The following is a 17,670-nucleotide window of genomic DNA, read 5'->3' as shown; positions in this document are numbered from 1 at the left end:
CCCTCTGCCTCCCTGCTGTCACTCTCACTGACATCCTGCATGTGCTCCTACACAGCCACATGGTGCTTTTTCCCAGCTGGAGGGGAGTGATTTTTGTGCTTAGGATGTCTCAGAGATTTATGGCAGCTCCCCCCTTGCAGGGTTCAGCCAGACTGAGGCAGGACCCCCACACTGACGTGGGGGCTGTGGGCAGAGCAGGGATGTGACCAGGTTTGTACAGCATGAGGCTGATGGCTCATGTCTCCAAGAGACAGAAATTACAGATCTAGGAGATGATTTGGGTCGTATTTGTGCCAGGCCATCCCTCTGCCCAGCCTTCCAAGGGACAAGGACACGATTGAGCACCTCTGGCTCCACACAGAGGAGCACAAGTGCTGAAAGTTCTTCCTTTTCTGAGAATCCTCACAAGAAGAGTCTGGGGTTGATTTGTTTTTCCTCTTTCCTTCTACTTACACCCTCTACACTTAAGTACTGCACATTTAACATTGCCCTAAAGAACTACTGTAAGGGACAAAAAATTCCCTTCAGTGACAAAACCCAGAGGGAAGGGAGAATGAAGGGAGAGGGAGGGGACGACGACGACTAAAAATATATTTGTGGCAGACACACTAGACAACTTTTCTAACAGTATGAAATTCTGGACTTTATAGTATTGCCAAGCTCAGAGGCAGAAGGTTACACTGGATGAAAAAAAGTGAATTAATTTTTTAGCTTAAGGTCATTGAAACTTGTGCATTTAGATACATTACACAAAGATTCCTGTAAGTAAATGCTCTGCTGCCTTTGTCTCTAGTTTCTTTTTCCTTTGCCCTTTTAGTGCATGAAGTAATTTGAAATCATTAGATACAATAAATTCTTTCAGATGTTTACCACATCCTTAAAGGTCTGCATCCTTACCTTCCTCCACAATTTTCCTTTATTCAATCTGATCTAAATCATAAAAATAATCACCAGGCATGGCATTAAAATCTCATTGCCTTCTCTGCAAAATCCGTGGCATTTAACTTATTTCTCTGTCACTACCTGCTGTTGTACATTTTCTCCACAGAGAAATGACTAAAAGTTATAAGAAATTTGGGTTTCATAAGAGTAGAACTGCAGAGTAGAAGAGCTCTAGAAAAAATTGTGCCCCTAAGATCAGCCCAACCCCTGAAGAAGCTCAGCTTAAGTTGTGCCAACATTGTACCTGCCCTGTTCAAAGTAGAGCTCCACCTTCCTCCTCCAGAAACACAGGGTGGGCATTGTCCCCAGGTGGACCCTGTGCACATGGTGCCATGGCAGCTTTCAGCACGACAAACCTCAGAAAAAATGGCCAAGAGATTAATAGTTCCCTTGTAAAAAACATATTTTCAAAACCCTATAAAATTACTTTGAGGGAGCAAAAGTTAAGCTGGATTTTCGACCATCACAGGCAGGAGATTCCTGATCCATCAGCCTCACTGAATAAACCATGATACCAGGGATGTCAGGAAGGAAACACAAAGGAATTACTTTACAATTCACAATTTGAGACCAGGGTAACAACCCCCCAGACTGTGTTTGGTTACCAGCAACCCCTTGTGCCCAGTCTGGTTCATGGCATCACACAGTCCTTGGGCAGCCCAGGTTGCTCAGAGCCATTTCTTCTCAGCATTTTGCTCTGCAGCACTTGCTGTTCCTCCCAGGGACTGGAGAGCCCTAGAAAAGAAGAGCTACCTGACTTTAATAGCTTTGTGATGCAGCTCTTTGGTGGGGCAAAGCATTTGCAGTCAACAGACATAAATCACACCACTCCAAAGCAGGCGGGCCCAGCAAGTGCTGCTGCATCCTTTGCATATCTCCAGACTCCAAAGGGGCTCACACACAAAGGCTGGCTGTCAGGAGCTGGAACAGGAGACAGAAGATATTTCAGATATATTAAATACCTGCAAAACGCACCAATACGACACCACAGCCATTATCATTTTGATAAGAAATGCCAAGTATCATTTAAGTTATAAGAAGTGCTAAAACCAGACATCACAAGCCCTAGTCCTGCACTCGTCGTGGTATTTATTGCCCACAATGCACCCATGATTGCCAGCAAACAGGAATTTAGTGTGAAAAGGAATGGGACTGTGTTTTTTCTACGTGAGTTCTCATTTTGTGCACATTCTCTTCTCTTTTACAGAATTATTCCGTCAACCACAAAAATGAACCACCTCTAAAAACCCAAATATCAGCGTGTAATTGAATTAATTTTTGACTATAGAAGAAATCAGAGACTCTGCACTGCAGATTCCAGAGCCAAACTCAGTTCTGAGGAGCACAATAAGATTCACAGCATTACTCTAACAACACAGATAAAACATTTACTGCAGATCTCTTGCAGGCCATTGAGACACCCAACTGCACAAGCCCCATGAGCACCTGCACTCCCTCTCTCCGATTCCAACACTTTTCCATTTCCCTGCTGTTGGAGGAAAATACTTCACTTATTTTAAATATGTTTATCCTACCTTGCTGCAGGCCAGCACTCTTCAGGATTTCCTTTTTCCTTGTGGTGATTTTAGAGGTGATCTCTCCAAACTCTCCTCCTCTGGCTGCTGTCCAGCAGCTCAGCACAGCTCCTCTGTGCCAGTCATCGTCTGCCAGAGTTACAGATGTCATCTGCCATCACCCCGGGCTGTGCCAGCTCCTCTTGCTGTTTGCAGATGTTTTATAAGTGCTCACCAGTGAGGAGAACCTGGAAAAATCCACCAGCAGCATCCTGTGCTAATGGGAGGCTGCAGTTTGCAAACTGCCAACCAAGGTGGATAATGGAGTTGGCAAAGCACGAGCGAGAAGGGAGCAAAAGCTTCATAAAAATCAGATTGGAGGCCAAATCACAATCCCTTCAACGGCCCAAAAAAGATTGGTATCAGCATCTAATCCACTCTCCAGCCAGGCAACCTCAGGGGAGCATCAGATGGGCACCTTGAAGCAAAAGTTCTCAAGTGAGATCAGCACAAGTTGCAGATGCTTCCACTCCTCCAAGTGGTCTGCGCTTACTTAGAATCATAGAACCACAAAAGGTTTTAGGCTGGAAGGGACCTTAAAGCTCATCCAGTGCCACCCCCTGCCATGGGCAGGGACACCTTCCACCAGCCCAGGTTGCTCCAAGCCCCATCCAACCTGGCCTTGGACACTTCCAGGGATGGGGCAGCCACAGCTTCTCTGGGCAACCTGTGCCAGGGCCTCCCCACCCTCCCAGGGAAGAATTCCTTCCCAGTATCTAATCTAAATCTCCCCTTCTTCAGCTTAAAGCCATTATTAGTTACTTCATAAGAAACTTTTTATATTCAAGCACCTCCTTTCCATTCTGCCTCACCAGACTGAGTGAAAGAGCCTTTTGTGCACCCCAGAAACAGCCATTCCTGTGCCTTGCTCTGTCCTCTCATGGAGAGCAATCTTTTATCTGAATTATTTAGCAGTTACAGCATCAGCTAATGTTTTTCTACACAGAAGAGGAAGAAAACCAGTGAAAAAGGGGGGAAAGGGGTGAAGTGAATTCCTAATCTTGGTCATGACGTGCCAAATTTCTACTCAGAATAACTTTTCTCAATGGATCTCATTGTAAATGAGACAGACTCTTAATTGGTGTTTGCAGAGCCCCACGCACAGCTACTGCCATAATTTGGCAATGCCTTGTTTAAAACACATTTAGGTTATTCAAAGCAGATATTGATATTCACTCGTAGTACGAGCGCGGTGCCAACGACGCCTCGAAGGCATCTCTGAGCAACAGAACCCCGCTCAGCAGCAGGTGGGATGAAATGGTGACAAATGGGATGGAAGGCAGCACATATGAATAAACTCTATAATATCCTATTTGTTTCCCCAGCTTGGCTACTTGCTCTGTTATTTTTCAGAGGCTGGCAGGGTGGACGTGGCCGCTGCACAAACCCATTCCCGCCGCTCGGGCCGACGGAAGATTGGAAGCAATTTCAGCTCAGTGTGCTCTCCCCAGGAAGGCACAAAGTGTCCGTGGGGACACGTGGAGAACACAGAGCTGCCTTCAGCAATAAGTGCTGATGAATGAAACCCTACTCTTCCTTCAGAGTAGATTTGCAAGGCAGGTTTATTAACAATAACACGAATGCAATCTCCGGGAGGACAAACCTGCAAGCCCCAGTCTCCCGGCTGCTCCCCCGGGTGCATCGTGTTTGCTTCCACAGAAGATACAAACAGCCTCCTGTCGTGCCCAAACCCAGCCTTACAGGGCAGAAAAATTACTCTTCTAAGGACTGATTCAAACTGTATCATGTATAGTTGCGCCTGGTGGAGATCCAAGATATAAAATTCTTTCTAAAGAAAAAGGAGCTAAGTAAGAAACCTGGGTTTCTGAAGCCTGTAAATTACAAGAAAAAAAAAAAAAAGTTATTTTGTTATCCAGATCTGTTTTGAGACACATGCAAAAAGGACTTAGAACACTTAAACAGTATCTGTGGAGGAGAACAAGCCCTTTGCAGAGCTCTGATCCTGCAGGCTCAGTGGGAGCTTTGCCAGTTGCTCTGCTTGGCTGTACTTTTGGCCGGGCACCACGGCGGGTTTGCTCATCATTTATCATTATGTTGTCTTATCTCATGTTGCCTTAGCTATGAAATGAGACAATAAATATTTACCTCCCTCCCACAGCTGGGGGAAGGTTTAATAAGCTCCAACCTGCTCGCTGTCTGTGGGACTGCCAAGTAAGGGATTGCCTTTGACTGTAGGAGCAGCACAGCAGGAAATGCAAAGGTCACATAAACTGGTCCCTTAAAGTGACCTCTGAGAGGTTCCTTATCCATATATGTTAAATCATGGAAGAGGAGTTCAGTATCCTCATCACACTGAGAAAACAAAAATGAATTTACTACAATATGGACACATAAAGAAGTCGAGGGTACATTGCACTGAGTATCAAATGTCCTTGAATGGAAGCTAAGCTTTATATCAGGAGATTTTTTTATTTTTTTTAAATTTAGAAATCATAGACTCACCAAGGTTGGAAAAGAGCTCCAAAATCAACAAGTCCCCCCTGTGCCCCATCCCCACCTTGTCCCCCAGCCCAGAGCACTGAGTGCCACAGCCAGTCCTTCCTTGGACACCTCCAGGGATGGGCACTCCAAACCTCTCTGGGCAGCCCCTGCCAGTGCCTGACCACCCTTTCCAACAAGAAATTCCTCCTGATGTCCAACCTGACCCTCCCCTGGCACAGCCTGAGGCCGTTCCCTCTCCTCCTGTCCCTTGTTCCTTGGGAGCAGAGCCCAACCACCCCTGGTTCCCCCCTCCTGTCAGGGAGTTGCAGAGCCAGAAGGTCCCCCCTGAGCCTCCTTTGCTCCAGGCTGAGCCCCCCCAGCTCCCTCAGCCCCTCCTGCTGCTCCAGCCCCTTCCCAGCTCCATTCCCTTCCCTGGACACAAATACATGAAGTCCAACACCACATTTCCCTGGATCCCATCTCCCCCAGCTCAGGGCATGACTACCAGGACACATTTTGGGTCCATGAGGGCCCAGCACATTTCACAACGTGCCCGTGTTCAGCCCCACCAGCAATTCCCTCTTGCTCCTGTTGGCAGAAATACTGCTCCCTGCCACAGCAGAGACAGAGTTACACCACAGTCCTGATATCCCACCTTGTCGTTGAATTATTCTTTTCCATTTTTCCTCTAATGTGTCCATCTGAGCCTTCTCTGTGCCCTGTGCCTCCACCTGCACAAAGAGAAGGTTTGCAGCACTTCTTCACAAAGGTTGGCAGTGACGAGAAACCTGTTGTGGATTTGCTCAGTGCGAGTTAACAAAGAGCATTTATTACAGATCCTGAAGGAAATGTTTCTCCTCTCAGGTTTTGGGGAGGAACTGGGGGACAGGACATGATGGACACTGAGCATCCTCACTCTTTCTCTAGATACACCAAAATAAATTAAGCTGAGAAGAAAATTAAGCTTTTTTTTTTGTGTGTGTGAATTTCTAAAAGGAGGCTATAAATAATGCTCTCTGAATTTCAAGATGAAAAGTGACTGAGCACAAGAACCAGGATTCTTCTGTCAAGCTGATTCTTTCAGGGAAGGAAGCAGGGAACGTTCATCCTCTCTGCACTGGATGCACTGAAAAACTCATCTTTAGGGAAAACAGGGATATATTTTCACCTTGCTAGAGAAATATTCAAGTGAAAATACCCTTATTGTCCTCATCAAAAAAACATGGGCTGACCCAGAGAAAAAATCTCCCAGGTGCTGCACTGCACCAGGTACCCACAGGCTGCAGCCCTCCTGGAACCACTGGACATTAAAGTGCATCACCATCACTTCCATTGCCACAAGAATTAAATGGGAATTGATGACTTAAACATCAAAAAAAAAAAAAAAAAGTTGTTTCTATAAGTCATTTAAAACCACATTTAAGCACATTCATGATATATCCCAGGTCCTTTGTATTTACCATGGCACAGCTTAACCAACACACAATCCAGAGTAATGCAGTAAAATACATTTAATGTGCCCATTACTGAGATTCTCAGTTTATAGATGGAAGGGTTAAAATGTCTTCAGCCATCACATCACTCATACACAGAATACTAGTGCTAAGAAGAGACATCCTTTATATTGTATTTTGTTATTGTAGTTCTTAAGTACCGTTCCAATAGTTTGATTACACTACAATGTGTACATTTAAAGTTCAATATAACCTGTAGGTTTCAGAAATAAAACTACATTTTATGTAATTTTACATATATTTAATATATATATTTATTATTATATTGTATTAATTGCATTCTATTTATTGTTGCCGTGGTAGAAATGCTGCTCACTCAGAAGTCATTTGCCTTTGATGGGAGCAAGGACAGATAATTCCCAAGTCCTGGCATGCCCTTACCCAGAATCCAGCTCACCTGTTGCCCAAATCTTTAGGCTCAGCCTCAGATAAGTTTTATCTACTTTGCAGGATAATAAAGATCTTTGCAGTAACAACCATGGGACTAAGTGACAACTACAACTTAATCAAGTTAAGATCTATTTCAAACAGAAGACAAATTGCCTCCAGCCTTGGTAATTATCTCTCTGAGATTAATAATCAACTCTAATTTAATAATTGGCTTAATATTTCCTTTTTGAATCTTTCAATAATTAACCTACAGTCTCTCCAAAATAATATTCCCAGGCACTTCATATTATTTAATGAAAACAAAGTTAGATAAACTGTCACTGGAGAAAAAAGTCTAAGGATGAATTGGAATCCTTGGAAGGCTTTCCCGGCACAGGAGATTTCAGGAGCCAGGTCCCACAATGCTGTAATTCAACCTGTGGGATCAGCACGAGGAGCTGGGACAGCCCAGAGCATCTCCCAGCTGGGCCCCAGCTCCCAGGCCCTGCCTTCCCAACCCTCCCTCCGTCCCAGTTCCTTCAGACACGGGTGTGCAGGGACACCAGCCATGGCCAGCACTGGAGAGACTCCAGAAGGAAACCTTCCAGCCCTGCTCAAATCCACTCTCATTGCCAAGGCCCACGGTTTTCCAAGGCAAGTCTAGAACACTCTGCTTTTGGCCCAACCTTACCACGCTGCATTTGGACACCTGAAAGCACAACTGGAATCCCTAAATAAAATAACAGACATTAACTTGTGGAAGTAGGAGGGTCACCAAGCAGAAGGGCAGTTCCACACCCCCAGAACCTGCTCCACAAAGCATGGGCTGGGATGCCTTTCATGGACTTGTCTTCCAAGGGAATCCACTCAATGTTTTCTCTTAGCCAACTAATGCAGTACATTATGAAAAGCTGAATATTTGTATTTCATACCAGAGAATTCAGGGTCTGCCAAAGGTTAAAAAACAATCAATCAGGTGTTGATGTTGGAAAACTTTGACCCTTCTGCCCTGATGTCTGGACACTTTAAATAGGTTTGTGGTTGAACTGAAGGTCATTACTATATAATTCAGTCTTTTGTTTTTTTAGAAGTGGGCTTAAATGTGGAATAAAATCTGATAAAACATTTAAAGATCTTTAGCACAACCTGAACAGAGGCAGCCAAGGCAAAGGTCTACAGCACATGGGGGTGACCTACTGCCAAGGCCTGGGGGCTTCTCTGAGATTTCCTAGACCTGCCTGATGTTGTTTTTTCTGTGAAGACACCCCTCTGAAGGGCTTTTGTTCTACTGCTGTTTACCAGAAAAGCACATTCTGGAAGCAAATTACAACCCAGAACTTCGCTGTGTCTTTTCTGGTGTCATTGATTAATTTTAATTCAGCTGAGAAATGGGCTTTCCCTTCATAAAACAACAATCCTCTCCAGCAGCATGACATGGAGTGTTTTGATTTCACATAGCCCTGGAAATGCCTTCCCTTCCCAGCTCAGGCACAGCTTCCATGCTGTTCCTGGGAGATTGGGAGGCAAAGCTCAGCATGCCTTGTTGTGCCAAAGTGACACAAAAGGGTGAGGGGCTGTTGAGTTGCAATATCTTTGTCTCCCTCACACTGTTGTAAAGTAATTGCAAATCTGAAAACCTCAGGTGGAAATAACATGCTGAAATAACACTGAAATCTCTGCCCCAACTCACCTGCAGGACTGAATTATTCCCTTCTTCAGTTTTATAAAATCAGACCAGAACCATGTATTTCATAGGAGTGGCTGTATCATGTGAACTTTCTGCCCTGGCTTATTTCAAGGAAGTTGGGTCTCTAAAGTCAGCCTAAATTTGGAAGTTAAGCAGTACTTGCAAAATTAAAATGCACTGGGTAGAGAAAGTTTGTTTCTCTATGTTCTAATGCCATTGTGAAATCTGTTAGCAATCCAGAAAGCAGTGACCAGGAACTTTATAAATAGAGAAAATAACAAAAGTAATTTAAAAAAAAATCAACCTCCTTACCTTTTAAGATTTATAGGTGTCTTTTAAACCTGTATTCTTGTCATAACCTTCATAACAAAACACAGCATCTCTCCTTTGAAAGAAGTAGAGAAAAAAGCTGTTGTGGCTTCTCACACCTTTACAAAGCCTGGACCTTGCTCCTTCATTTTGCCTCTTTACTATTTTTATTACTCTTCTTGCTCAAAGCGTCCTACTTTATTATTGCCTGACTTAAAGAAGATTCTCAGTTTCCAGAGCTGGGAAATCAGATCCAGTGGATCTGGGGGGTGTTGCACCAAATCTTTGAAAATCGAACAGCACAATAAATACATTATCTGGTCCCATAGCAAACCTGTATCCAGAGGAAACCTGTCCTGCAGAACTGACTCACTGCCACCAGCAGTGAACACCCAAGACATGTCACCCGTTGGAACATTTCCTAGCACAACCCTTGTTTTTTTCTTTTTCAGTCAATCTGCTTTCTTTCAGTATTAAAGTTTCCCTTCTACTTAAGGACAGTATCACAGGATGGAGAGCACAACTTCTAACCTCCCTCAGCTGCTCCTTTTAACTTTCCAGCCCAAAACACTGATTGTGTTCTCGTTTGCCCTGCTGTGACTCACCAGTGTTTCACAGGTCACCTCCCCCTCTTATTTACGAGAGAACAAATCTATTGCCCAGGTTAACAGAGGAGTCCTTTCAGGGCACAATGCCCTCGGGGTTTCTGGGGGAGGACACAGATGAGAGGATGACAAATCTGCTGGGGCACAGAAGGAGAATCCCTGCTCTGAGGGTGCGCTGGAGCTGTTTGTACATCAGCCCTGCTCCAGCCCCTGCATGGGCACCCCCAGGAGAGACCTTGCCTTGCTCTTCAGTGGAACCACATTTCCTCTGCAGCTGTGGGGCTGAAATCCCTGGTTGGATTCATCCTCACAGCATCCCATTCCCACCCCACAGAAACCAGGCCAGCTTTGCCCAGCACAAGAATCAGGGAGAACAGGACCTCCACTCTGACCTTCTGCAGCCAATCCCTGGGTGACTGTCCCTCAGTTGTTCCTGTCCCTCAGTTATTCCTGTCCCTTACTCTGCTTTAAGCTCTGCTTTCCTGCTGAGGTGTTTCTGCCACACTGTGCTCACTGTGACCAAAGACATTTGGTAGTTCAGGATTGTTCATGGAAATACAGCAGCTCTTTCATATTTTTTTTTTTTACCTTGTTTATGTTAATCTTCCTCTTCACATGCATTTGCAGCCTCTGAATGGAGAGGGAGTGCAGAAGAAAGGTGGAAATGTTTTTTTAGACCTCCAGCAATCAATAAAAGCAACACTCCAGAAGCAGAGCATTCCCCCCTGCACTGCCTGCCCTTGAAATATTGATACTGTTGTGGGAGAGCTTTTCTCCTTCCTCTTGCTTTTTGAAAATACAGATAATATAAATGTTCCCATTAAGAAGAAATATGTCACATCAGAATTAATGGTATTCAGCCAATAACAATGCGACTCTGGCTGTCAAGTTAACTCAATTTCGGGGGAGCAGAGCAATTCTGCCATCAAACCTCAGGCAGAGACAGAGATGGATGAAGGTGATTCTCACAGGCTGCAGAGCCACAAAAAGTGTGCCCTGGATCTGAGTGATTAACTGGAGCCTTTCACTCCCAAAATACCCTTTTTATTCCAGTGCTGGGCACGATTCTGATCCCAGGAACAGACCTGCAAAATCTGCAGTGACACCAGGGCAAACCTGGAGGAGTGTGAATGCTGTTACTCCACCTTCTCACTGGTTAGAAAGGGTCAGAACCTGCTCTGTTTGATTATCTTTCTTTACTTAGTTTTATGTCTTAGAATAAGGCCAGTGTCTTCAAAATAGCCTTTTTGACAGTACAAAAACTCTCTTCATTGATATATTCAACAACAAGTAAAACACTTGTTAAGACAACTCAGATAAGAGATCTTTTGCTTGCCTTTCTTTTTTCAAAAGTACTATCAAAAGATAAAAATGTGTTAACTACTTTACTAAACTGAAGCAAGACCAAACTGGAGGTATCTGTTACAACCTCCGGGAATGACATTAAATCTTTATTCTAAAAAAAGGTTATAGACAGATCAATGCTCAAGGGTGATTAAGTGACTAAATCATTTAATATGAGCAGCATATGTTTCACTGCCTAGCAGTGGACAAAGAGAATGTTAAATGAGGTTGCAAGCTGAAGTGCCCATAGTGACAGTGGCATAAATCTGAAATATTCCTGGTAAACAAGAATGTGAGATGGCTACAGTCAAATTAGCAGAGCCAACAGCTCCTGTAATCTGAGGATCCAATATCAACAGTCATAAAAACAGAGTTGTTTATGCTCCAGTCGCTTGAAACCTCTCCTGAAGTTCCCAGGGGTACTTTTAGAAGTGCCCAGGCAGTTGTCTCCTGTTATGATCAAATAAACTCTTCTGGAAATTATACTGGGTGCCTACATGCCTTTAAAAGTAAGTTTGCTGGAGCTGGTTTGGTGAATTCAACAACTCCTAGTTCAACCTAAACCTACTCCCAGACTAAATTACTCCTCATCAGAACTATCCTGGTTTAAATATTACAGTTGAAATTCAGCCCACAAATTCTGTGCTCAGGAAACTCTTTTTCTCTTCTAGCTCCAGAACTCTTTTGGCATCCCAGTTGATTGTGGTCAGTTTTGTCCAGGGCCCTCATTGCTCTGGGAATTCTTGAAGATTTCTTTTGCCTTTCAATTAGCAATGGTATGGATATGACTCTGAGTCACATCAGAAAAGATCTTTTCTCAGTTTCACTCTTGTCAACCAGTCCTGGTTTCCATCACCCACCCAGGCAGAATTCACAGGTCAAGAGCCCTGATTAGAACCTCAGAAGGGGCAGCCTGGCAGAGCAGATATGTTTAATAATCACACTGACTTTCTCTTGCTTACATATGGCTGAGGATTATTGCACCTTTGTCTGGTTTTAAGGCAGTAACCTGATGAATCTCACTTTTGGATCAGCATTACTTCAGGCAGGATGAAGTTCTGACCCCCTAGAGTTTACATCAAACACAACACGTTACCACAAGAGCCAGTTCTGCAAGAAGACTCATGATCCACAACCTCATAACAAGCATCTTCCATCCATCTTCCAAAAGTAGATCCCAGTATTAGTAAGCAATATAATGAATTAATAAAATGAAATCTGACAGCAGTGGCTTCAAAGCAAAGGCTCAGAGCATCTCTTGGTGCTCTCTGAGTCTGCTTATCCTCCAACAACTCCCTGCCTGAGAGGCTCTCAGGGTGTTTTAGATCCACATCTCTGCGCAAGAGAGACCTGCCAGGAGGTAATCCCAGGGAGCAGAGATCAAAACTTCCCCTGGAGATTTCATTTCTCCAGCTGGGGTAAGATCTGCCACATCCCTTGCTGAGCTTTGGGAGCTCTAATGCTTTTGTGTGTTGCTGCTCTTGGTTTCATGTTAAGCACATCTTTTTACCCTGAAGCTACTCAGCACTAAGCAGGAGAGATTAAAGAAAAAGACAAAGCTGATCATACCTGAAAAATTTGGTGGCCTTCCAGGACAGGGTTACAGCACTGGGGGAGAAGGGAAGAGCGACTGATGTCATCTGCATGGACTTGTGCAAAGCATTGGATGCTGTCCCATGTGACACCCTTGGCCCTAAACTGCAGAGACATGGATCTGATGGATGGATAACTCCATGGACAAGGAACTGTCTGGGTGTTTGCAGTCCAAGAGTCGCAGTCGATGCTCGATGTCCAAGTGGGGACCAGCGACAAGTGGCAACTCTTGATGCCACCACTGTTCAACGTCCTCGTGGGCAACAGGGAGGGTGGGGCCCAGGGCACCCTCAGCCCCTTGGCTGCTGGCTCCAAGGTGTGTGGTGCAGTCACAGGCTGGAGGGGTGGGATGCATCCAGAGGGGCCTCGACAGCACCGGGGGGTTGTCTCGTTAGAAACAGCTCAGTGGAGACAATGGAAACGTCCCTGCTGTGTTGTCACACTGCTTGACATGCCACACTTGTACCCATTTCCCTTGGGATTACTCTTCCTTCTACTTTAGTCTTGTTCTTTTACTGAATTGTAAGGCAGAAAAAGAGAAGGCCATTCATAATTCAGAGCTGCAGAAACGACAACATCCCCAGGGCTGCGAAGTCTAGACAGATAACAAACAAAGTTTGGGCAGAGCATTCTTCTCTCATGGCTGTGGTTAAGGATTTAAATGCCCTACTTCTTCACCAAAATCCCCTTGACCTTAGTTTTGTACACCTTTAGCTCAATTTCTCAAGGGCTTTCCACAACACTGCCTGTCTCAGCAGTGAGACAATTCTCAGAGTTACACTGGAAAAATTCAAAATGCAAAACTTCAAGGAAAGGAATGTGGTAAATCTAAGGAGCAGTAGGGCTGGACCTCCCTGAGGGCCTTTGGGTACTTCCCTCTGCCACAGAGACATCATTATCAGACCCTGACCAGACAGGAAAAACAGCCAGTTCTCCCTGTAGCTCAGAAGTGCACCAGGTACAGCTAAAAAACTCTATAAAACCCTCACAGTGTGCGTTCAGAACTTGATATACCTACAGGGATGGCTTTTTTTAATTGTTTTTAGACGCTTTTCAAAAAAAACTAAACTAAGATGAAAAGACCTTTTTACTCCAGGCTGAGAAAGCTTCCAGAGAAGGTGATGTTTCTGTAGCTATATCAGCTGCAACTTACATTTTAAGGCTATAGCAAAAAATATTTTCTGAACAAAAAGGGGGTTTAGTGCAGTGCATAAATGGCTGAAATACAGCAGCTATTACAGGAATGGAAAGAGGCTCCAATACCTACATAAATTGATAGATCCATTTCTGGGTGAGATACACGAGGTGGTGAAGGAAACCCTGTATTACAGTAATGGGAGAGCAGAGCAGCACCTGGGTGGGTAACAAATGTGTGGGAGTTGTCTCTCTCATTCCCTGACACACAATTACTGATTTACCATTGAGTTTCCAAAAGACATATTCCCACAAATACAAACTGTTGGGGAAGGCTCTGCTGTGAATTCAGGTGCATTTTTAGTGGTAATGCTTCAAAGAGCTCAGCTGCTCCCTCAGACACCAGAGCTGGTTCACACACAGCAAACACGGGGTAAAGGGGCAACTTCTGCTGCTTTCACCCATGAAATAATCATTACTATGCCAAGCTACCAATAAGGACATTTCCCTCTGATCTGCTGTGTCACATACAAAATTCACATGTTTAACATTTGGGCTTCTTTCCCCCCCTTACAGGATTTTATTTTTCTCAATGACATCAACTACACAAGATAAAAATGGGATAATTAACACATCACCCAGAACCTTCTTTAACACACAGTGGATGTGTTGACTGCTGAAGCCATTCAGCTACACTGACACACCTCAAACATGTTCCCTGTTAATTCCTGATTTACCCATTACAAATTCACTTGTGGACCATCAAATTTGGGAACTGGTAACATTCCTCACTCACTGTTTTGACAGACAAAGGTTACCAGCCAAACTAAAGATGGAGATGAGCCATCTGCTCCTGCACTGCTTGTTTTTACTACAGCTGTGCTTAGAAACCTGAACTGAGGTCAGGGACCTGCTAACACTTCCCATTTGGAACTGAAAGCAGCTGCATTTCTGGGTAATTGGTTAATATGATTTACAGCACAGGGTACAAAAGCAAGGGGACTGATGGCAGGGCTGGGGTTGGCCTTCAAGGGCCAGACCCAGCCCCTCCCCAGCAGAACCCAGGGCTGGAAGGGACCAGGAGCTGTGGAAAGGGATGGGCTTGAAGGCACATTTACTCCAACTTTTCATCTAGTGCAGGATGGGGTGGCTTCACTTCAGCAGCCCCAGAGGCTGCATCAGGGTTTGCACAACCCTGGAGGTCTCTTGGTGGGGAATGAGCCACCTCCAGCCCTGCAGCAGCACCTTCCCCTGCCCCAGCAGCTCCTCCACTCCCAAACTCCTGCAGCAACGTGTTCCCAGCAGCTCCCAGTGGTGTCCCCGTGGGAAAGGGAGCAGCACCGTGTGTGTGAGAACAGGAGGGTCTGTCCAAAACCAGACCTGAATCACATGAACATTGCACTGACCTCAGTCTGGGCTGTGCAGCAGGAGCAGACAAGGAAAGTTCTGCCTCTCAATTCTTCCCATCCTGCAGGATCTCTTAACTGGGCTTAATTGCCATCATGTCCCTGAGGTTTTGGCAGGAACGAGGCTACTTCTTGTTTCATCCAGGTTGATTTACCACGCAAAACTGTGGGGAGAATTGCAATTAAATGAGGCACAAGGCATTCTGATTTACTGAAATACCCAGAAATGTGAATTCATGGGGTTTTTTTGGTCTGTTAAAAATGAGTGTAAAAATTATAAACTGTTCTATTTGAAAACAATTTTTTTTTCCCATTTTAAATGCTGTTTTCTCTCTACCCCCAAGAGCCTGCTGTTCTGCATACAAAGGATATTGTTATGGCTGAATACTATTTCTCTAAAAATGGTCTGCATTTCTTGGCAGGAAGGAGCAGAGTTACACACAGAACAGAAAGGCAGTGGCAAAGAGGATTTGCCTTGTTCTGGTAGATCTACCAGCAACCATTCACAGACCTGTTCACCCCAGCTGCTAAACTGTGTCCCCAAGGGGTCCACACAGAGCTCAGGGCCAGCACATCCCATGGCACAGCTTTCATTCCACATTTGCCCACCCCAGCACATGTGCCAGGGAAAGGAGCTGGCCTGGGCTGAAGGAAAGTTGAAGTTCTTCAAGGCCCCAGACACAAATGAGGGGAAAAGTAACACACAGTCCTTCCTTTTTTTTAATCAGTTTTGCTGTTGTTCAGGATGTTCCAGTGACTCAGAACTGGCTGAGAGCACAGGAAAGTGAAGCTGGAGCCTGGTATGGAGCCCAGAGTGCCAAATCTCTCCCTGCTGGGAGGCAGAGGTGGGCTGGGAGCCATCCCTGCTCCAAGATTCAGCACCCCCAGCACACCTGGAGGTACCAGCAGAGAAGGGATCACCTGGGAGAAAGCTCTGTCCTGCTCTTACCTCTTCCCCAGGAAGGATGGAAAGATAAATCAGTCTTTGGAGGGGAGCAGAGGGGCAGAATCACCTCCCTCAGCCTATATACACAATGAAAGCATTTATAGACATATATTTTTATATATATCATGAAGGCATTTAGGTATTTATAGTCATGAAGACACCACAGGACACATTTATCCTCTTGGCTGAGTTGTTCCAAGCCTTCCTTCCACACCCTGACCCTGTGACTGCTGCAGGTACCTGGGGGATGGCAGCTTCAGCCCCAGACCCACAAAACCCTACACCTCATCTTCTGCACTAGACACTCCTAAACGGGTGGGAAAAGAGGGGAAAAAAAAAAGTCAGCTGCAGGGGGAGTTCAGACAGCTACAATGAAGCCCAAGTTCTATAATCATTTGTTTCCAAGACAAAAACTGAAGTAGGAGAGGAAGAAAGCAGCAAATGGGCTTCTTAAAATATAAACTTCTTCAAATAAAATATAATCCTGTCAACTGTTGTCTTCCTGTGAGCTCTCTGCTAAAGCTGCAAGGTGTATTAGGAGTTGAAGAAACCATAAACTCAACCATAAGTCTCTCTAATTTACAGCTCCCTGACAGTCCCATCCTGCTGAGCCATTCCCTGGTGTGTTCCTGACGTCACCTCTGCTGCTCCCTGAGGGACAAAAACACAGTGGAGATGGGATGAATCACAGTGGAGATGGGATGAACCACAGTGGAGATGGGATGAACCACTCCATTTGGGAGGCTTCCCAAAGTTGGCCTGGGAAACACACCATGTGCAAGACTTTGTTAGCCCTCAGCTGCTCCCAGTGCCATCCCCATCAGTGCCCACATCCCCATCAGTGCCCACATCCCCATCAGTGCCCACATCCCCACCCACACCTGGCCTCTCCTGCAGAGGGGCTTTGCCAAGAGGCAAAGTCACCCCTTGGGGTGAGATCTGACACCATCCTCTGCTGTGGGGGCCCCTGAGCTGCCCCAACAAACCAGACCCCCAAAGGAGCACAGCTCAGGAGCTGCCCTGCACCTCCCACCACTGCTCAGCTGGTGCCCAGCACTGGTGGGTGCACATGGGAACTGCCCAGCACTGACAGTGTGGGACCATGGGGGACATGGACTGGGGAAAAATGGGATATAAGAATGGGTTACAGTTCAAAGACTGTAGGGAATTCAGCAGCCAGCTCTGGAATCATGGAATCACAAACTGGTTTGGGTTAAAAAGGACCTTTAACGCCCATCCAGTGCCACCCCTGCCATGGGCAGGGACACCTTCCACTAGCCCAGGTTGCTCCAACCTGGCCCTGGACACTTCCAGGGATGGGGCAGCCACAGCTTCTCTGGTCAACCTGCACCAGCAATTCACCACCCTCACATATTCCTTCCCAATATCTCATCTAAGCCTACTCTCCTCTCATCCTCTTCAACAGCATCATACATTCTAAATACACATTTGTGGTAGCCAGGGAAGATTCAAGAGATTTTCACCAAGATGCATTTTGGAAGCTGATAAAAACCATGTCAAAGGGGCTGGAAAAAAGAAGACTTCTCCCTGTCAAGGTCACATTGGCCTCAGTCTGGTAGAGCACTTAAACACACATATAATTTCCAGCACACAAATAATTTCACTGTAAACAACATTAAAGCAGCTTAAAAGATCAAGGCTAAAATACCCACAACCTTTCCTTGAGAAGCCTTAAAAGTACAAGACAGTCTATTAAAGCTGTTTGCCAATATAACATCTCCCTGAAGAGCTGATCTTGACCCTTTTCATTCAGAAGAGTAAATATGTTTATAGAAATATTCAAC

Source organism: Corapipo altera, unplaced genomic scaffold, assembly GCF_003945725.1.
Source record: "Corapipo altera isolate COAL_440 unplaced genomic scaffold, ASM394572v1 55, whole genome shotgun sequence".
NCBI lineage: Eukaryota > Metazoa > Chordata > Aves > Passeriformes > Pipridae > Corapipo > Corapipo altera.
The sequence above is the reverse complement of the archived record's forward strand: the minus strand, read 5'-3'. Positions refer to the sequence as shown.